Here is a 22,843-nt window from a genome sequence, read left to right as displayed (position 1 = left end):
AGATGATTCATATATTATTAGTATAGCTTAATTGTATATGGATCTATTTATTATATTTTACTTGTGTCATAGTTGATAAATGATAAATGTCCTATTATTTGGTTTGATAAATTTGGTTGTGTATTGGATGAGACATAAGTTGTGAATTGATTGTTTTTGTTGGAATCATAGACGGTAGAAATATCCAAGTTTTAGGGAAGGTTATGCCAAAATTTTTCTAAACATTTTAGATAAAACTTAATGGAAAAAATTATAATTAGTGTCATATCTTGTTTCTAATTTTTTTGTTTCGGTTTTTCTTATTTACAGGAGTGTTGAAATGGTGACCACATGCTACCTTGAGGGCTCAAGAATATTTTGATTCAGAGAGACACTAATCTATGTTAGAACTTATGCAAGACATATAACTTGTAGAACTAATCAATGTACACACTAATATTATTTTGTTTTAAAACAGTTTTAGCTAAAAGGATCTTGTTTGAATTATATATATATTTTTGCATATTATATAGATGTAGACTTGCTTATTAAAATAGTTAATATATTAGTTAATTTAAAAAATAATTTAGTAAATTATGCATGCAATTTGTATTTAAAAAAATTGTTACAAAATAATTAATTTGCTTTTGTAACTAAAGAAAAAAATGTTACAAAATCATGTTACATTTTGTAACAAAATTTTATGATAGAAAAAATAGATTGTCACAAAAAATACCTTGAATATCAAAACTTGATATCACTTTTGTAACGGCCTCTGGTTTTTTTGTATCAGAAAAATTTGTTACAAAATATCATTTTGAATTGTAACATTTCCATTTTTTGTTACAAAATTTTTTTGTAACGGGACATACTGCAACGACCCCTTTTTTTGTTACAAAAAACTTTTGTTTCAAAATTTTGATTTTTTGTAACAATTTTTTTTTTGTTACAAATATTGCTTTTTCTTGTAGTGCATGTTAATGGCCTTGCACTCTCCTTTTGGATTCTCTTCTGTATTGCTTGGAAGAGTACTAGGAGGAAGTTCAGTAATTTTCTTGCTCAGCTGTCCCACTTGTGCCTCCAAATTCCTAATGGAGGACCTTGTTTCAGTCATGAAACTTTGAGTGGTTTTGATTAGATCAGAGACCATGGTTGCTAAGTCAGAGTAATTCTGCTTAGAATTCTCTGTCTGTTGCTGAGAAGATGATGGAAAAGGCTTGCCATTGCTAAACCTGTTTCTTCCACTATTATTGTTGTTGAAACCTTGTTGAGGTCTCTGTTGATCCTTCCATGAGAGATTTGGATGATTTCTCCATGAAGAATTATAGGTGTTTCCATAGGGTTCTCCCATGTAATTCACCACTTCCATTGAAGGGTTCTCAGGATCATAAGCTTCTTCTTCAGATGAAGCATCCTTAGTACTGTCTGGTGCAGCTTGCATTCCAGACAGACTTTGAGAAATCAAATTGACTTGCTGAGTCAATATTTTGTTCTGAGCCAATATGGCATTCAGAGTATCAATCTCAAGAACTCCTTTCTTCTGATTCATCCCATTGTTCACAGGATTCCTTTCAGAAGTGTACATAAATTGGTTATTTGCAACCATTTCAATTAGTTCTTGAGCTTCTGTAGGCGTCTTCTTCAGATGAAGAGATCCTCCAGTAGAGCTATCCAAAGACATCTTGGACAGTTCAGACAGACCATCATAGAAAATACCTATGATGCTCCAGTCAAAAAGCATGTCAGTGGGACACTTTCTGATCAATTGTTTGTATCTTTCCCAAGCTTCATAGAGGGATTCTCTTTCCTTCTGTCTGAAGGTTTGGACTTCCACTCTAAGCTTACTCAATTTTTGAGGTGGAAAGAACTTTGCCAAGAAGGCATTGACTAGCTTTTCCCAAGAGTTCATGCTTTCTTTAGGTTGTGAATCCAACCATATCCTAGCTCTGTCTCTTACAGCAAAAGGGAATAGCATAAGTCTGTAGACCTCAGGGTCAACCCCATTAGTCTTGACAGTGTCACAGATTTGCAAGAATTCAGCTAAAAATTAATGAGGATCTTCCAATGGAAGTCCATGGAACTTGCAATTCTGTTGCATTAGAGAAACTAATTGAGGCTTAAGCTCAAAGTTGTTTGCTCCAATGGCAGGGATAGAGATGTTTCTCCCATAGAAGTCGGGAGTAGGTGCAGTAAAGTCACCCAGCACCTTCCTTGCATTATTGGCATTGTTGTTGTTTTCGGCTGCCATGGGTTCTTCTTCTTTAAAGATTTCTGTTAGGTCCTCTACAGAGAGTTGTGCCTTAGCTTCTCTTAGCATTCGCTTCAAGGTCCTCTCAGGTTCAGGGTTAGCCTCAACAAGAATGCTTTTGTCTTTGCTCCTGCTCATATGAAAGAGAAAAGAACAAGAAAATATGGAATCCTCTATGTCACAGTATAGAGATTCCTTGAGGTGTCAGAGGAAAAGAAAAATAGAAGGAAGAGGTAGAAAATTTGAACTTATCAAGGAAAGATGGAGTTTGAATTGTGCATTGAGGAGTAGTGTTAGTTCATAAATAGAAGGATGTGAGAAGAGGGGAAGAAATTTTCGAAAATTAAGTAAAAGATTTTAAAAAACATTTTGAAAAATACTAATTGATTTTCGAAAACCAAGAGTGGAAAAGAAATCAAGTGATTTTTGAAAAAGATTTTGAAATTAGAAATCAAAAAGATATGATTGAAAACTATTTTGAAAAAGATGTGAGAAAAATATGTGATTGAAAAGATATAGTTTTAAAAAGATATGATTGACAAGATATGATTGAAAAACAATTTAAAAAGATTTGATTTTAAAAAAATTAATGACTTGGCTAACAAGAAAAGATATGATTCAAACATTAGACCTTTCTCAACAGAAAAGGCAACATACTTGAAATGTTGAACCAAATAATTAATTGTTAGCAAGTATCTTTGAAAATGGAAAGAAATTGATTTTGAAAAAGATTTGATTGAAAAGATATGATTTGAAAAAAGATTTGATTTTGAAAAAATTTTGAAAACTTGAAAAAAATTTGAGTTAAAAACAAAATCTTCCCTCTTGTGCCATCCTGGCGTTAAACGCCCAGAATGGTGCACATTCTGGCGTTTAATGCCCAAAGCACTACCCTTTTGGGCGTTAAACGCCCAGCCAGGCACCCTGGCTGGCGTTTAAACGCCAGTTTGCCTTCTTCACTGGGCATTTTGAACGTCCAGCTTTTTCTATGTAATTCCTCTGCTGTATGTTCCGGATCTTCAATTCTCTGTATTATTGACTCGAAAAGACACAAATTAAAAATATTTTTGGATTTTTAATAATGAGGAATAATCAAAATGCAACTAAAATCAAATAACAATGCATGCAAGACACCAAACTTAGCAGTTTGTACACTACTAACACTAACAAAATGAGAATGCATATTAGAAACAACAAAACACTCAAGACAAGAGAATTTAAAGATCAGAACAAGGAAATCATCAAGAACATCATGAAGATCACTTAAGACACATGAATGAATGCAACAAGAACAGAAACATGCAATTGACACCAAACTTAACATGAGACACTAGACTCAACAATAAACATACAATATTTTTGGTTTTTATGATTTTGTAATTTTTTCGGATTTTTCGAAAAATTAGGTGGAAAAGAAAATAAAGGTATCAAAATTCTTAATGAGAATTCCAGGAATCATGCAATGTTAGTCTAAAGCTTTAGTCTAAAGGAATTAGACATGGCTAGCTAAGCTTCAGCAGGACATTGCATTCAAGAGCTAAATTGATGAGGATTAATTAGCTTTGGTGATGATAAAAACACCACCTTGAAACACTAGAATTCATTCTTAAGAACTCTGAAGATAAATACCTAATCTAAGCAACAAGATGAACCGTCAGTTGTCCAAACTCAAAACAATCCCCGGCAACGGCGCCAAAAACTTGGTGCACGAAATTGTGATCATCAATGGCGCCATCAACATGGTACGCTCAATTGCAATCTCAACTCTTTATCACAACTTTGCACAACTAACCAGCAAGTGCACTGGGTCGTCCAACTAATAAACCTTACGCGAGTAAGGGTCGATCCCACGGAGATTGTTGGTATGAAGCAAGCTATGGTCACCTTGTAAATCTCAGTCAGGTAGATTCAAATGGTTATAGATGATATATGAATAAAACATAAAGATAAAGATAGAGATACTTATGTAATTCATTGGTGAGAATTTCAGATAAGCGTATGGAGATGCTTTGTCCCTTCCGTCTCTCTGCTTTCCTACTGTCTTCATCCAATCCTTCTTACTCCTTTCCATGGCAAGTTGTATGTTGGGCATCACCGTTGTCAGTGGCTACAATCCCGTCCTCTCAGTGAAAATGTTCAACGCACCCTGTCACGGCACGGCTAATCATCTGTCGGTCCTCAATCAGGTTGGAGTAGAATCCATTGATTCTTTTGCGTCTGTCACTAACGCCCAGCCTTCAAGAGTTTGAAGCTCATCATAGTCATTCAATCATTAAATCCTACTCAGATTCATCAAGAGAATATCTTGGAATAAGAACAAGCTGAATTGAATAGAAGAACAATAGTAATTGCATTAATACTCGAGGTACAGCAGAGCTCCACACCTTAATCTATGGTGTGTAGAAACTCCACCGTTGAAAATACATAAGTGATACTAGTGATCATTGGTTTCGGCCCCAGAGAGGGAACCAGAAGAACCAAGATGAAAAATACAATAGCAAAAGGTCTTATTTATAAAGAACTAGTAGCCTAAGGTTTACAGAAATGAGTAAATGACAGAAAAATCCACCTCCGGTCCCACTTGGTGTGTGCTTGGGCTGAGCATTAAAGCATTTTCGTGTAGAGACTCTTCTTGGAGTTAAACGCCGGCTTTTGTGCCAGTTTGGGCGTTTAACTCCCATTCTTGTGCCAGTTCCGGCGTTTAACGCCGGGCAGTTTTGAGCTGATTTGGAACGCCGGTTTGGGCCATCCAATCTCGGGCAAAGTATAAACTATTATACATTGCTGGAAAGCCCAGAATGTCTACTTTCCAACGCCGTTGAGAGCGCGCAAATTGGGCTTCTGTAGCTCCAGAAAACTCACTTCGAGTGCAGGGAGGTCAGAATCCAACAGCATCTACAGTCCTTTTCAGTCTCTGAATTAGATTTTTGCTCAAGTCCCTCAATTTCAGCCAGAAAATACCTGAAATCATAGAAAAACTCACAAACTCATAGTAAAGTCCAGAAAAGTGAATTTTAACTAAAAACTAATAAAAATATACTGAAAACTAACTAAAACATACTAAAAACATACTAAAAACAATGCCAAAAAGCGTATAAATTATCCGCTCATCAGTCAGTGTACACAATCACTTTTGATCCTACTAAATAGGATCTGAACTTGTCAATGGCGTAAACTACTGCAAGTAGCTCTTTTTCTGTGGTTGTGTAGTTATTCTGTGCGTCATTTAGAACACGACTGGCATAGTAAATGATGTGCAGAAGCTTGTCATGCCTTTGTCCCAACACTGCACCAATGGCATGGTCACTGGCATCACACATCAGTTCGAAAGGTAATGTCCAGTCTGGTGCAGAGATGACTGGTGCTATGACCAGCTTAGCTTTCAGAGTCTCAAACGCCTGTAGACACTCCTTATCAAAGATAAATGGCATATCAGCAGCTAGCAGATTACTTAGAGGTTTGGCAATTTTTGAAAAATCCTTTATAAACCTCCTATAAAATCCTGCATGCCCCAAAAAGCTTCTGATTGCCTTAACATTGGCAGGTGGTGGTAATTTTTCAATTACCTCTACCTTAGCTTGATCCACCTCTATTCCCTTGTTTGATATTTTGTGCCCAAGGACAATTTCTTCAGTCACCATAAAGTGACATTTCTCCCAGTTTAAAACCAGGTTAGTCTCTTGGCACCTCTTTAGAACAAGTGCTAGATGGTCAAGACAGGAGCTGAATGAGTCTCCAAATACTGAAAAGTCATCCATGAAGACTTCCAAAAATTTTTCTACCATATTAGAGAAAATTGAGAGCATGCACCTTTGAAAGGTTGCAGGTGCATTGCACAAGCCAAAAGGCATCCTTCTGTATGCAAATACTCCAGATGGACATGTGAATGCTGTTTTCTCTTGATCTTGGGGATCTACTGCAATTTGATTATAACCTGAATATCCATCCAGGAAGCAATAGTATTCATGACCTGCTAGTCTTTCCAACATCTGGTCTATGAATGGTAAAGGAAAATGATCCTTTGTGGTGGCTGTATTGAGCCTTCTATAATCAATACACATACGCCACCCTGTAACTGTTCTTGTAGGAACCAGTTTATTTTTTTCATTAGGAACCACTGTCATGCCACCTTTCTTAGGGACAACTTGGACAGGGCTTACCCAGGGGCTATCAGAAATAGGATAAATAATCCCAGCCTCTAGTAATTTAGTGACCTCCTTCTGCACCACCTCTTTCATGGCTAGGTTCAGCCGCCTTTGTGGTTGAACCACTGGCTTAGCGTCACCTTCCAATAGGATTTTGTGCATGCATCTGGCTGGGCTAATGCCCTTAAGATCACTGATGGACCACCCAAGAGCTGTCTTGTGTGTCCTTAGCACTTGAATTAGTGCTTCCTCTTCCTGTGGCTCTAAGGTAGAGCTTATGATTACAGGAAAGGTATCACCTTCTCCCAGAAATGCATATTTCGGGGAAGGTGGTAATGGTTTGAGCTCGTGTTTAAGAGGTTTCTCCTCTTCCTGAGGGATTTTCGGAGGTTCTATTATTCTCTCTGATTCCTTCAAATCAGGCTGAACATCTTTAAAGATATCCTCTAGCTCTGATTCGAGACTCTCAGCTATATTGACCTATTTTACCAGAGAGTCAATAATATCAATGCTCATGCAGTCATTTGGGGTGTCTGGATGCTGCATAGCTTTGACAACATTCAACTTGAACTCATCTTCATTGACTCTTAGGGTTACTTCCCCTTTTTGGACGTCAATAAGGGTTCGACTAGTTGCTAGGAAAGGTCTTCCTAGAATGAGAGTTGCACTCTTGTGCTCCTCCATTTCCAGCATCACAAAGTCAGTAGGAAAGGCAAATGGCCCAACCTTGACAATCATGTCCTCAATCACGCCTGATGGGTATTTAATGGAGCCATAAGCAAGTTGGAGACATATCCGGGTTGGTTTGACTTCTTCAGTCAAACCAAGCTTTGTGATAATAGATGCAGGTATTAGGTTGATACTTGTCCCAAGATCACATAGAGCTTGCTTGGTACAAGTACCCTCTAATGTGCATGGTATCATAAAGCTTCCGGGATCCTTAAGCTTCTCAGGTAAGCTTTTCAGGATAACTGTACTGCATTCTTCAGTGAGGTAAACTTTTTTAGTTTCCCTCCAATCCTTCTTATGACTTAAGATATCTTTCATGAACTTAGCATAAGAGGGTATTTGCTCAAGTGCCTCTGCAAATGGAATCTTTATTTCAAGAGTCCTGAGATAGTCTGCAAAGCGGGCAAATTGCTTATCCTGTTCCGCTTGGCAGAGTTTCTGAGGATAAGGCATTTTGGCTTTGTGTTCCTCAACCTTAGTTGCTGTAGGTTTATTCTCTACAGATGTGGGTTGAGAAGCCTTTTTAGAAGGGTTATTATCAGCACTTGTATGTGTCTGATCTCCCACTGGCAATTGAATGCCAGGGGTGGAAGCTGGAGTGGCAGTAGACGCCAACTCCTCACCTGTTTCTGGCATTTGAACGCCAGAACTGTGCTTCCTTTGGGCATTCAATGCCAATTCCTTGCTTGTTTTTGGCGTTGAACGTCAGGGCTGAACATGGTTTGGGCGTTCAGCGCCAACATTATTCCTCTCTGGGCTCTGATTGTCCTCAGAGGGATTTTGGGTAGCCGTTTGTTCATTTCTTGGCTTCCTGCTGCCTTGAAGTGAGGTATTTAATGCTTTTCCACTTCTTAATTGAACTGCTTGGCATTCTTCTGTTATCTGTTTTGATAATTGCTGTTCTGTTTGCTTCAACTGTACTTTCATATTCATATTAGCCATTCTTGTTTCTTGTAATATTTCCTTGAATTCAGCTAACTGTTTTGTTAGAAAATCTAATTGCTGATTGAATTCAGTAGCTTGATCTGTAGGACTGAGTTCAACAGTCACTGTTTTAGCCTCTTCTTTCATGGAAGGTTCACTGCTTAGGTACAGGTGCTGATTTCTAGCAACTGTATCAATGAGCTCTTGAGCTTCTTCAATTATCTTTCTCATGTGGATAGATCCACCAGCTGAGTGGTCTAGAGAAGTCTGAGCTCTTTCTATAAGCCCATAATAGAAGATGTCTAACTGCACCCACTCTGAAAATATTTCAGAGGGGCATTTTCTTAGCATCTCTCTGTATCTCTCCCAGGCATCATAAAGGGATTCATTATCTCCTTGTTTGAAGCCTTGGATGCTCAGCCTTAGCTGTGTCATCCGTTTTGGAGGAAAATAGTGATTCAAGAATTTTTTTGACAACTGTTTCCATGTCTTTATGCTGTCCTTAGGTTGGTTATTTAACCACCTCTTAGCTTGGTCTTTTACAGCAAATGGAAACAGTAGTAATCTGTAGACATCCTGATCTACTTTCTTATCATGTACTGTGTCAGCAATTTGTAAAAATTGTGCCAGAAACTCTGTAGGTTCTTCCTGTGGAAGACTGGAATACTGGCAATTTTGCTGCACCATGATAATGAGCTGAGGATTCAACTCAAAACTACTGACTCCGATGGAGGGTATACAAATACTACTCCCATATGAAGCAGTAGTGGGGTTAGCATATGACCCCAGAGTCCTTCTGGACTGTTCATTTCCATTTAGGTCCATGATGGAGAAAGGGAGATGACTTGGATTTATTTTATTTATTAAAAATTTTGAAATAATAAAATAAAATAAAATAAAATAAAGACGACAATAAAAATAAATAAAAATAAAAATAAAATAAAAAAAGAATTTAGAAATATTTTACGAAGATTTTCGAAAAAGTGAGGAGAGAGAAAGTGGTTAGGATATTTTGAAAAAGATAAGAAACAAACAAAAAGTTAATTAGTTAGTTGAAAAAGATTTGAAAATCAACTTTTGAAAAGATAAGAAGTAAGAAGATATTTTGAAATAAATTTTTGAAAAAGATATGATTTAAAAAGATATGATATAAAAGATATGAGAAAAAGATATGTGTAAAAAAAGATTTAATCTTTAAAATTAAAATTAATTACTTGACTAACAAGAAACTAAAAGATATGATTCTAGAATTTAAAGATTGAATCTTTCTTAACAAAAAAGCAACAAACTTCAAAATTTTTGAATCAATCACATTACTTGTTAGCTAAATTTTGGAAAATTTGAAAGAAAATTAAGAAAAATATTTTGAAAAATATTTTTAAATAATTTTTGAAATTAATAAAAAGAAAAAGAAAAAATTTGATTTTGAAAAAGATTTTGAAAAGATAAGATTTTTTAAAATTGAAATCTTTACTTGACTTACAAGAAACAACTAATTTTTTTTTGAAATTTAAAATCTTAAAAGGGATAAGATTTGAAAATTTTGAAATTGAAATATGAATTTTTATAAAAAAAATTCGAAAATATAGCTTAAAAATAGTTAGAAAAGATATTTTTTTGAATTTTGAATTTTTTGATGAAAGAGAAAAACAGACAAAAGACACAAGACTCAAAATTTTTAGATCTAATGCTCCTTGTTTTCAAAAATTTTGGAGGGAAAACACCAAGGAACACCAAACTTAAAAATTTTAAGATCAAAACACAAAGAAGACTCAAGAACACCTTGAAGATTCACAAGAACAACAAGAACAAAAGAAAGAACACCAAACTTAAAATTTTTTTTGAAAACCACAATAAAATTTTCGAAAATTATAGAAAGATTAACAAGAAAACACCAAACATAAAGTTTGACACAAGATTAAATCAAGAAAAATTATTTTTGAAAAAGATTTTAAAAAGAAGACATCCAATTACCAAGAACATAAGCCAATGCTCTAGCCAATTGAGCTGTAAAGGTAACACTTGTTTTGAAGAGGGATAATTCCTTTTGGAAGACTAATGCTTTGGAAAAGCACAAGAAAAACAAGAAAGGACATAAAACAAGAAAAACTAAAGATCAAACGAGAAAAATAAACAAGAACAACTTGAAGATCAAATAACACAAATTCGAAAATTTAAAAGGAAAAAATATAAAATATGCAATTGACACCAAACTTAGAACAAGACACTAATTCACGAAAAATTAAAAATTAATAAGGACAGGTAATATTTTCGAAAAATTTTTGAAGAGAAATTAAAGGACTCAAATTTAATGACTCTATAGCATCAATACTATATTGCTAATCTAAGCAACAAAATAAACCTTTAGTTGTTCAAACTCAAACAATCCCTGGCAACGGCACCAAAAACTTGGTGCACGAAATTGCAGTCACACTTTTGCAATCCGCACAACTAACTAGCCAGTGCACTGGGTCGTCCAAGTAATACCTTACGTGAGTAAGGGTCGAATCCCACGGAGATTGTTGGTTTGAAGCAAGCTATGGTTATCTTGTAATTCTTAGTCAGGATATCAATTATAATTATCAGTTTGAATTACGAAAAATAAAAGAGCGTGAAATAAATACTTATTGTGCAATAATGGAGAATATGTTGGAGTTTTGGAGATGCTTTGTCTTCTGAATTCCTGTAATGTAATATTCCACTCATGAAAAAGTGCAAAGTTCCTTCCATGGCAGGCTGTATGTAGGGTGTCACCGTTGTCAATGGCTACTTCCCATCCTCTCTGTGAAAATGGTCCAAATGCTCTATCACAGCACGGCTAATCAGCTATTGGTTCTCGATCATGTCGGAATAGAATCCATTGATTCTTTTGCGTTTGTCATCACGCCCAACACTCGCGAGTTTGAAGCTCATCACAGTCATCCAATCCCAGAATCCTACTCGGAATACCACAGACAAGGTTTAGACTTTCCGGATTCTCATGAATGCCGCCATCAATTCTAGCTTATACCACGAAGATTCTGATTAAGGAATCTAAGAGATACTCATTCAGTCTGATGTAGAACAGAGGTGATTGTCAGGCACACGTTTATGGATTGAGGAAGGTGATGTGTGTCATGGATCATCACCTCCTTCATAGTGAAGCGTGAATGAACATCTTAGATAGGAACAAGCATATTTGAATGGGAAACAGAAATAATTGCATTAATTCATCGAGACGCTGCAGAGCTCCTAACCCCTAACAATGGGGTTTAGAGACTCATGCTGCCAAAAGGTACAAATTTCATATCTAAAAATGTCATGAGATACAAAATAAGTCTCTAAAAGTTGTTTAAATACTAAACTAGTGACCTAGGTTTACAGAGAATGAGTAAACTAAGATGGATAGTGCAGAAATCCACTTCTGGGGCCCACTTGGTGTGTGCTGGGGCTGAGACTTAAGCTTCTCACGTGCCTGGGCTGTTTCTGGAGTTGAACGCCAAGTTGTAACGTGTTTTTGGCGTTAAACTCTGGTTCGTGACGTGTTTCTGGCGCTGAACGCCAGACTGCAACATGGATTTGGCGTTGAATGCCAGTTTATGTCATCTATCTTCGCTCAAAGTATAGACTATTATATATTTCTGGAAAGCCCTGGATGTCTACTTTCCAACCCAATTAAGAGCACGCCAATTGGACTAATGTAGCTCCAAATAATCCATTCCGAGTGCAGGGAGGTCAGAATCCAACAACATCAGCAGTCCTTTTTCAGCCTGAATCAGATTTTTGCTCAGCTCCTTCAGTTTCAGCTAGAAAATACCTGAAATCACAGAAAAATACACAAACTCATAGTAAAGTCTAGAAATATGATTTTTGCTTAAAAACTAATAAAAATCTACTAAAAACTAACTAAAACATACTAAAATCTACATGAAATTACCCCCAAACAGCATATAAAATATTTGCTCATCACCTTCCTCCTTGGTGGATGGTGCACATCCAACACCAAACTTATGTTTGGTCTTAGGAGGGATTGAATGAGTTCCATCCAAGGGAGGAGGCTAGGATGCTGAATCCTTTATGCAAGTGCCTCCCTTGTCAGGGGGTAATAGAGGTTCAAGAACCTTGAATACAGTCTAGTTCTTATGCAAGGTAATCCTTGTTTCCTCTTGGATTCCCAGCTTCTCCATTACTATACTTGACCCTAGGTCACACAGAGCCTTCTCAAATGTCATGGTGCCTACGGTGCAAGGAATCGGAAAGCGTCCAGGATCTAGAAGCTTCTGAGGTAATTCTTGTTGAACAAAAGCATGGAGTTCTTTGGTAAGCAGTGGAGGTTCTTGATGACAAGTCATCATATACCTATTTTTCTATGCTTTTTCATACAAGAAATTGATGATTTGTGCTTAAATATTGAATGCTTTTGTGCTTAAATGATATATTTTCTTGATCTTTTAGTTTTATAAATCTTGTAGGAAATAAGAAGAAAAAGAAGCAAAGAAGCACAAAATAAGCTAAAAAGGAGAAAAAAGAGCTTTGGGATACACTTTGAAGTTGGAGCACACTTTGGAGCCTTAGGCCACACTTTTAAAAGCGTGGCCCATGACCAAATTAAAGGAGGAAGCAACCAGCACGCACATTGCCATGCTCTTGCCAAGGGCAGGGCAATATCATGATGAAACAAAGTGAGGTTGGAAGCAAATTTTCGCTATGTTAAAATCTGGGCGCTCACAGCATGACCATGCCTACTTCAAAGGGCTATAACTTGAGCTACAGACGTCCAATTGATGTGCTTTCAGTTGCGTTGGAAAGCTGACATTCAGAGCTTTCCAACAATATATAGCAATCTATATTTGGCGTACAATTGAGGCATAAGTGAAAGGCATCTTTAAGGGCCAAAAATAAGCGAAAATAAACCAAAGTGCTTCCACCAAGGTTCGAAGCTGGAGCCTCACTCCAAAGCAAAGTAGCGCTCATTATTCTGCTCTGCCCTCTTGGAGAGCTGGGCATTGTCGTGCTTCTCTTCATGAAAATTCAAGAAAAAATTACAGCAACTTCCTCCACCAAGTTTCGAACCAAGGATCTCTAGGAAGCCAAGCCTTATGCGTGAATTAGGTGCCAAGAAGAAAAAGCCAAGCAAAGCACTCCATGGGATTCGAACTTGGCACTCCCCTTGGAAAGCTCTGCCCTGCCCTTGTGGAGGGCAGAGCAACACTCCTTGGTGCATGGCGCATAATTTGGCACGACCAGCACGCACACATTGACGCACAGCAAGGGAGCTTGGGCGCGCAGCTTGGATGCACCATGACAACAGTGCCCTGCTCTCCACAAGGACAGGGCAGCATCCTGATGCCCTTCCCACACTTGGCACGCAACATGCATCCCCACATAAAGCTTCACTGCTCTGCCCTCCACAAGAGCAGAGTAGCCTCCTGGGAACACGCATGGGCCAAAATTCAATTAAAATTCCCTTTGAACTCAAATCTTCACCAATTGAACCAAGGCCATCCAAGACCCATTTTCCCTCAAATCCAAAGCAAGCAAAGCCCACTCAACATGACTCAAAGGCACACAGAGAAGCTAGATTAGGAATTTCATTTTATGAATTTGTTTTTAATTTCAATTTTATTTTATTTTCATTTTGTAAAAAGCCTATATAAAGGCATCACTCTCATTTCAGAAGGAAGCTCGATAAAAGAAGCTAGCTCCATTAGGGAGTAGTAGTAGTAGAAAGCTCTCTCTCTTTTAGTTTTCATTTCTGTTTTGAATCATGGGTGGAGATTGGAAGGAATTCTATTTTCATTCTCCATCTGCAACTTCTCTTGTTCTTTTTCCGCAAACTTTCAAGTGAATTGTGATTTGAATCAATGTTTTCTTCATTGCTTTCATCTTTAATTTTCCTGCATCTTGTTTGCTGTTGGATCAAGGAAGGGATTGAGATCTAGACTTGTTTTCTAGTCTCCTCCACCCCTGAGATCTTCAACTTTCCTTTAGCTATTGAAATTGAGCTGCATTTTACTTTTTGTTTCATTCCTCTTCTATTTCCTTTCGGTTTTGATCTTGAGAGCAAGTGAGCTCTTGGCTTCCTTTCTATTTTTACTACGTCATTGAAATTGTTAATTTCTCTTTAAGAATTAAAAATTAATCTAAGTCTTCTTGCTGGTTTCCTCTTCTGCTACGTTTACTTTTCTGCAATTTCCTTTCCTGCATTCTACACTTTCACATTTCTGTCCACATTGAGCTTGATTTAATTTCCTTCACATTTACATTTTTTACAATTTAAATTTCTAGTTGTTTAATCTATTGCCTTCTTTAATTTCCAGCACCCAACCCCCTTTACTTTTTCATGCAATTTACTTTTCTTGCAATTTAAGTTTCAGCTATTTTACTTTCTTGTTCTTTAAGTTACTTGCAATTTTACTTTCTGCATCCTTTAAATTCCTTGCAATTTACTTTCTGTTGATCAACTTCACACAATTCACTCAATGTTAGCTTGACTAAACTAATCACCCACTAAAGTTGCTTGATCCATCAATTCCTGTGGGATCGACCTCACTCTTGTGAGTTATTACTACTTGATGCGACCCGGTATACTTGCCGGTTGGATTTATGTGTTGGAAATTTATTTTTTTCACAAAAACACCCATCATGTTTTTGGCGCCATTGCCGAGGATTGATTTAGATCAACAATGATTAAGTGGGTGAGAGGTCTATATCAAGCATTTTTTTGTTTTTGTTCTCTGTTCTAAGTTGAAACCAAGGTGTTTGTGTTTTTGCCTCACTAAGAAATTCTGTCTCTGTGACATGAATTTCAATTTTCAATGGTGTTGTGCTTTGCAAAATACAAATGGAGTTCAACTCATCTTGTGATCAAACAAATTTTTTGGGATATCACCCACCATCACAAATCTCTAATGGTTGTTGGGAATATCACCAAGAATTTACAGATTCTAAGTACTCCAATCCATGGAGATGCACTTCAAAGACACAAGATGAGCAAGAGAATCATATGGGACACTTTCCAGAGACACAATATGATCCAAATTTTGATGAGTCTAACAACTACTCATATTGTGACTGGGAAAGTCAAAATCAAAGAAATCTTAGCAATCCATACTGTGATGAGTTCAATAATTCTTCAAATTGTGATTCAGAGGATCTCCTTCAAAAGTCCAGAGGAATTTTTGAAAGAGAAGAACAATCCTGGAAAAGGCAAGAAGCTCTCTTCAAAAATATAAATGGAGATTTAGAGAAAATAAGGAGGAGCTTAGAACCACTGAGCAAAGAAAATGAAGGCCAATTGATGGATGTGAAGGAGAAAGTGGAAGAGCAAGATAAGGAAGCCACTGAGTCAAGTGAATTTTTAGTGAAGAAGGAAGAGGTGGTGGAAATATTTAAACCTGAAACTGCACTTGAGATGACAAGAGAACCTGAACACTCACAACCTCCTCAAACTCCCCTGAACCAAAAAGTCTCAACAATTGAATCTGAGATTAAAAGATATGAAGAGGAGATGAAGAGATGTTGGGAAGATCAACAAACCTCCTCAATGAAAAAGCTATTAAGTCAAATGTTGAGTGCAAGGGAGGAAGTGGAAGAACAAGCTAGTGAGGAGGACAATCAAGAACGTCCTAACTCAAGGGAAACAGAGAGGCACATGAAGGACAAGCTCATTGAACCACCAATTCAAAAGGCTCTGGATGAAGATCAAACTCCAAAAATCACACAGCAACCAATTCATGAATCCAAAGAAGTGAAGGCAACTAACAAGAGCACCAATCCTGTCCCTGATCCAGCAAGCAAGATCAATCAAGCCATTTGCAAAACACAGCTTACTGAGGAAAGGCCAGGACAAGGGACAGTAGCTGAATCTTCTCCCCCCTTGAGGTCATTTCTCTTAACAAACTGGAAGAAGAGGAAGAAAGTGAAGAACAATATGTCAAGCTAATGACACTAAAAGAGCGCTTGTTGGGAGGTAACCCAACCTTAGGTAACATTTTATTTCTCTGCTTGGTTTATTCTCTTTCTTTGCTGTGTTTAAATTTCAATAAATTGGCATAGGATTACATTCTAAGTTTGGTGTTGCCTTGCAACTATTTTTAATATTTTTGGATGATTGCATCAAATTAAAAATGAAAGTGACACACCAAGATTCTAAGTTTGGTGTGCCACTTATTTTCTATGCAATTCATTCAAGCAACACTACTTGTCTGCATAATCATAATGCCTCTACAGTTTTATTTTTTTCTTTTAATTTGACACTTTTTCATTCTACTTTCTTTAGTTATTTTTCTATTTTTAAATGCTTTCATTTTAGTTTGCTTATTTACTGTGTTTGTTAATACATTACCAAGAGAGCTTTATTCATGACAGATTCTTGGCTTGGTGATTGTACTTAACATATAACAGTTTCATTTGCTTAGTATTTAAATAAATTGACATATGATTGCATTCTAAGTTTGGTGTTGCTATGCAACAAAAATTTGGTTCCCATATCTACTAGATACTTGCATCAGTTCCAAGTGAAAGTGTCACACTAAGTTTGATGTGCCACTTATCTTTTATGCAGTGTATTGTGCTCACCTTCTTATGTTTGCAATCAAAATGTCTCTGTCTCTGGTGCCTTGATTGTTATCTTTCATTTTGCTTGCTTAAAACACATGTACTACTAACATTTCATTGTATAAGACATTCATGATCCATCTTAGCCCCATAGCCATTGTTCTAATTGTTGCTTGAGGATGAGCAAGCATTCTGAGTTTGGCAAGGGAAAGAGGAAGAATAGAGGAAAAAGGACAACAATAATGAAGATGAACTACAAGGTTGTAGAGTTCCTTTTCTTCTCATTTGTTTCCAGCATTTAAATTGCATGATTGTCTTCATCTTTTCTGTTTACATGTGTGTATGAATAAAGCATAGCTTGAATTTTGAATTATAACATGGTGCTGTACCATTATGACTACCAACTTGAATCTTGTGAGTTCAAAAGCAAAAAAGCATCATGATCATAAACAAACAAGGAATTAAAGAAGAATTTAGCATGTGCATACAAGTATTGGAAAGCTAGTATGATTGATTGTTGCTCAATTGCATTGGATTTTATTTAATTGAAGTTTTTCATCTAGTACATTTTGTGAAATCTTTTGAAATCATGAAAACCTTGAAGGAAGCAAATACAATTAAAGCAAGAAAAGAAAAAGGGAACGAATGAGAAAGCTGAAGGCTCTGAGTACCAATGGCAATTTATTTGTTAAGTGCTTGTGGTGTTTATGTATCAAGCGAAATGCTTGAAAACAAAACACTTAGAAGTCAAGGTTAGGCTCAAGTGCAAAAGCACTCCCTCAAAGCTCAAGGTTCTAAGCATCAATGATTAGAGAGTCAAGAAAAGAGAAAAGAAAAATGAGCTTAATGAAGTCCTCTAATTAAATGCTTGTGGTGCTTTTGTATCAAGTGGTAATACTTGAAAACAAAGCATTTAGAAGTCGTAGCTTTGTTATTAACTCATGGGGCAAAGCACCCAAAAGGAGAAGCTAATAATAAAAAAAAAAAATCAAAAGCTTGTTTCAAGGAAGAATTATAAAAAAAGATTTCATAAAATGAGCTAGATAGAAGCATCAATCATTTACATCTCTTTTGTGATTGTAGCATGCATAGAAAACTAGCTTGCCATGAACATTAACTTGCTACTCTTCTTACCTTGGATTGTCAATTTTTATTGCATGATTCTTTTCTTGCTTGGGGACAAGCAAGGTTTAAGTTTGGTGTTGTGATGACAAGTCATCATATACCTATTTTTCTATGCTTTTTCATACAAGAAATTGATGATTTGTGCTTAAATATTGAATGCTTTTGTGCTTAAATGATATATTTTCTTGATCTTTTAGTTTTATAAATCTTGTAGGAAATAAGAAGAAAAAGAAGCAAAGAAGCACAAAATAAGCTAAAAAGGAGAAAAAAAGAGCTTTGGGGTACACTTTGAAGTTGGAGCACACTTTGGAGCCTTAGGCCACGCTTTTAAAAGCGTGGCCCATGACCAAATTAAAGGAGGAAGCAACCAGCACGCACATTGCGCTGCTCTTGCCAAGGGCAGGGCAATATCATGATGAAACAAAGTGAGGTTGGAAGCAAATTTTCGCTAAGTTAAAATCTGGGCGCTCACAGCATGACCATGCCTACTTCAAAGGGCTATAACTTGAGCTACGGATGTCCAATTGATGTGCTTTTAGTTGCGTTGGAAAGCTGACATTCAGATCTTTCCAACCATATATAGCAATCCATATTTGGCGTACAATTGAGGCATGAGTGAAAGGCATCTTTAAGGGCAAAAAATAAGCAAAAATAAACCAAAGTGCTTCCACCAAGGTTCGAAGATGGAGCCTCACTCCAAAGCAAAGTAGCGCTCATTATTCTGCTCTGCCCTCTTGGAGAGCAGGGCATTGTCGTGCTTCTCTTCATGAAAATTCAAGAAAAAATTGCAGCGACTTCCTCCACCAAGTTTAGAACCAAGGATCTCTAGGAAGCCAAGCCTTATGCGTGAATTAGGTGCCAAGAAGAAAAAGCCAAGCAATGCACTCCATGGGATTCGAACTTGGCACTCCCCTTGGAAAGCTCTGCCCTGCCCTTGTGGAGGGCAGAGCAACATTCCTTGGTGCATGGCGCACAATTTGGCATGGCCAGCACGCACACATTGATGCACAACAAGGGAGCTTGGGCGCGCAGCTTGGACGCACCATGACAACACTGCCCTGCTCTCCACAAGGGCAGGGCAGCATCCTGATGCCCTTCCCACACTTGGCACGCAACATGCATCCCCACACAAAGCTTCACTGCTCTGCCCTCCACAAGAGCAGAGCAGCCTCCTGGGAACACGCATGGGCCAAAATTCAATTAAAATTCCCTTTGAACTCAAATCTTCACCAATTGAACCAAGGCCATCCAAGACCCATTCTCCCTCAAATCCAAAGCAAGCAAAGCCCACTCAACATGACTCAAAGGCACACAGAGAAGCTAGATTAGGAATTTCATTTTATGAATTTATTTTTAATTTCAATTTCATTTTATTTTCATTTTGTAAAAAGCCTATATAAAGGCATCACTCTCATTTCAGAAGGAAGCTCGATAAAAGAAGCTAGCTCCATTAGGGAGTAGTAGTAGTAGAAAGCTCTCTCTCTTTTAGTTTTTATTTCTGTTTTGAATCTTGGGTGGAGATTGAAAGGAATTCTTTTTTCATTCTCCATCTGCAACTTCTCTTGTTCTTTTTCTGCAAACTTTCAAGTGAATTGTGATTTGAATCAAAGTTTTCTTCATTGCTTTCATCTTTAATTTTCTTGCATCTTGTTTGCTGTTGGATCAAGGAAGGAATTGAGATCTAGACTTGTTTACTAGTCTCCTCCACCCCTGAGATCTTCAACTTTCCTTTAGCTATTGAAATTGAGCTGCATTTTACTTTCTGTTTCATTCCTCTTCAATTTCCTTTCGGTTTTGATCTTGAGAGCAAGTGAGCTCTTGGCTTCCTTTCTATTTTTACTACTTCATTGAAATTGTTAGTTTCTCTTTAAGAATTAAAAATTGATCTATGTCTTCTTGATGGTTTCCTCTTCTGCTACGTTTACTTTTCTGCAATTTTCTTTCCTGCATTCTACATTTTCACATTTCTGTCCACATTGAGCTTGATTTAATTTCCTGCACATTTACATTTTCTGCAATTTAAATTTCTAGTTGTTTAATCTATTCCCTTCTTTAATTTTCAGCACCCAACCCCCTTTACTTTTTCATGCAATTTACTTTTCTTGCAATTTAAGTTTCAGCTATTTTACTTTCTTGTTCTTTAAGTTACTTGCAATTTTACTTTCTGCATCCTTTAAATTCCTTGCAATTTACTTTCTGTTGATCAACTTCACACAATTCACTCAATGTTAGCTTGACTAAACTAATCACCCACTAAAGTTGCTTGATCCATCAATTCCTGTGGGATCGACCTCACTCTTGTGAGTTATTACTACTTGATGCGACCCGGTATACTTGCCGGTTGGATTTGTGTGTTGGAAATTTGTTTTTTCCACAAAAACACCCATAAGTTCTTTGGTGCACGAAATTGTGATTCATTCATTTCACAACTCAAACAGTCCCCGGTAATGGCTCCAAAAACTTGGTGCTCAATACCATGGTCTAAACATAATTTCACAACTTCACACAACTAACCAGCAAGTGCACTGGGTCGTCCAAGTAATAAACCTTACGTGAGTAAGGGTCGATCCCACGGAGATTGTTGGTATGAAGCAAGCTATGGTCACCTTGTAAATCTTAGTTAGGCATATTCAAATGGTTATGGATGATTTATGAATAAAACATAAAATAAGGATAGAGATACTTATGTAATTCATTGGAGAGAATTTCAGATAAGCGTATGGAGATGCTTTGTCCCTTCCGTCTCTCTGCTTTCCTACTGTCTTCTTCCAAACCTTCTTACTCCTTTCCATGGCAAGCTGTATGTTGGGCATCACCGTTGTCAATGGCTACAGTCCCGTCCTCTCAGTGAAAATGTTCAACGCGCTTTGTCACAGCACGGCTAATCATTTGTCGGTTCTCAATCAGGTTAGAATAGAATCCAGTGATTCTTTTGCGTCTGTCACTAACGCCCAGCCTTCAGGAGTTTGAAGCTCGTCACAGTCATTCAATCCTTGAATCCTACTCAGAATACAACAGACAAGGTTTATACCTTCCGGATTCTCTTGAATGCCACCATCAATTCTAGCTTATACCACGAAGATTCTGATTAAGGAATCCAAGAGATAAATATTCAAGCCTTGTTTGCTTGTAGAACGGAAGTGGTTGTTAGGCACGCGTTCATAAGTGAGAATGATGATGAACGTCACATAATCATCACATTCATCAAGTTCTTCGGTGCGAATGAATATCTTAGAACAAGAATAAGCTGAATTGAATAGAAGAACAATAGTAATTGCATTAATACCCGAGGTACAGTAGAGCTCCACACCTTAATCTACGGTGTGTAGAAACTCCACCATTGAAAATACATAAGAACAAGGTCTAGGCATGGCCGTGAGGCCAGCCCCCAAAGACGTGATCAAAAGATTCAAAGATCTCAAGATGATCAAAGATCCAAAGATGAAAATACAATAGCAAAAGATCCTATCTGTAGAGAACTAGTAGCCTCGGGTTTACAGAAATGAGTAAATGACATAAAAATCCACTTCCGGGCCCACTTGGTGTGTGCTTGGGCTGAGCATTGAAGCTTTCATGTATAGAGACATTTCTTGGAGTTAAACGCCAGCTTTTGTGCCAGTTTGGGCGTTTAACTCCCATTCTTGTGCCAGTTCCGGCGTTTAACGCCGGGCAGTTTTGAGCTGATTTGGAACGCCGGTTTGGGCCATCAAATCTCGGGCAAAGTATTAACTATTATACACTGCTGGAAAGCCCTGGATGTCTACTTTCCAACGCAGATGAGAGCGGGCCAATTGGGCTTCTGTAGCTCTAGAAAATCCACTTTGAGTGCAAGGAGGTCAGAATCCAACATCATCTACAGTCCTTTTCCGCCTCTGAATCAGATTTTTGCTCAGGTCCCTCAATTTCAGCCAGAAAATACCTGAAATCACAGAAAAACGCACAAACTCATAGTAAAGTCCAGAAAAGTGAATTTTAACTAAAAACTAATAAAAATATAATAAAAACTAACTAAAATATACTAAAACCATTCTGAAAACAATGCCAAAAAGCGTATAAATTATCCGCTCATCACAACACCAAACTTAAATTGTTGCTTGTCCCCAAGCAACTGAAAATCAAATAAGATAAAAAGAAGAGAATATGCAATGAATTCCAAAAACATCTATGAAGATCAGTATTAATTAGATGAGCGGGGCTTTTAGCTTTTTGCCTCTGAATAGTTTTGGCATCTCACTCTATCCTTTGAAATTCAGAATGATTGGCTTCTATAGGAACTCAGAATCCAGATAGTGTTATTGATTCTCCTAGTTAAGTTTGATGATTCTTGAACACAGCTACATTATGAGTCTTGGCCGTGGCCCAAAGCACTCTGTCTTCCAGTATTACCACCGGATACATACATGCCACAGACACATAATTGGGTGAACCTTTTCAGATTGTGACTCAGCTTTGCTAGAGTCCCCAATTAGAGGTGTCCAAGGTTCTTAAGCACACTCTTTTTGCCTTGGATTACGACTTCATTATTTTTTTCTTTTTCTTTTTCCCCTTTTTCTTTTTTGATTTTTTTGTATTCACTGCTTTTTCTTGCTTCAAGAATCATTTTTATGATTTTTCAGATCCTCAGTAACATGTCTCCTTTTTCATCATTCTTTCAAGAGCCAATCATTCATGAACAACAAATTCAAAAGACATATGCACTGTTTAAGCATACATTCAGAAACCAAAATATTGCCACCACATCAAAATAATTAATCTGTTATAAAATTTAAAATTCATGCAATTCTTCTCTTTTTCAATTAAGAACATTTTTCATTTAAGAAAGGTGATGGATTCATAGGACATTCATAACTTTAAGGCATAGACACTAAGACACTAATGATCATAAGACACAAACATAGATAAACATAAGCATGATTTTTCGAAAAACAAGAAAATAAAGAACAAGGAAATTAAAAAACGGGTCCACCTTAGTGATGGCGGCTTGTTCTTCCTCTTGAAGATCTGATGGAGTGCTTGAGCTCCTCAATATCTCTTCCTTGCCTTTGTTGCTCCTCTCTCATGATTCTTTGATCTTCTCTAATTTCATGGAGGAGGATGGAATGTTCTTGGTGCTCCACCCTTAGTTGTCCCATGTTGGAACTCAATTCTCCTAGGG

The sequence above is a fragment of the Arachis stenosperma genome, chromosome 5 (assembly GCF_014773155.1).
Source record: "Arachis stenosperma cultivar V10309 chromosome 5, arast.V10309.gnm1.PFL2, whole genome shotgun sequence".
In the NCBI taxonomy this organism is placed as follows: domain Eukaryota; kingdom Viridiplantae; phylum Streptophyta; class Magnoliopsida; order Fabales; family Fabaceae; genus Arachis; species Arachis stenosperma.
This window is presented reverse-complemented; position numbering follows the sequence as displayed.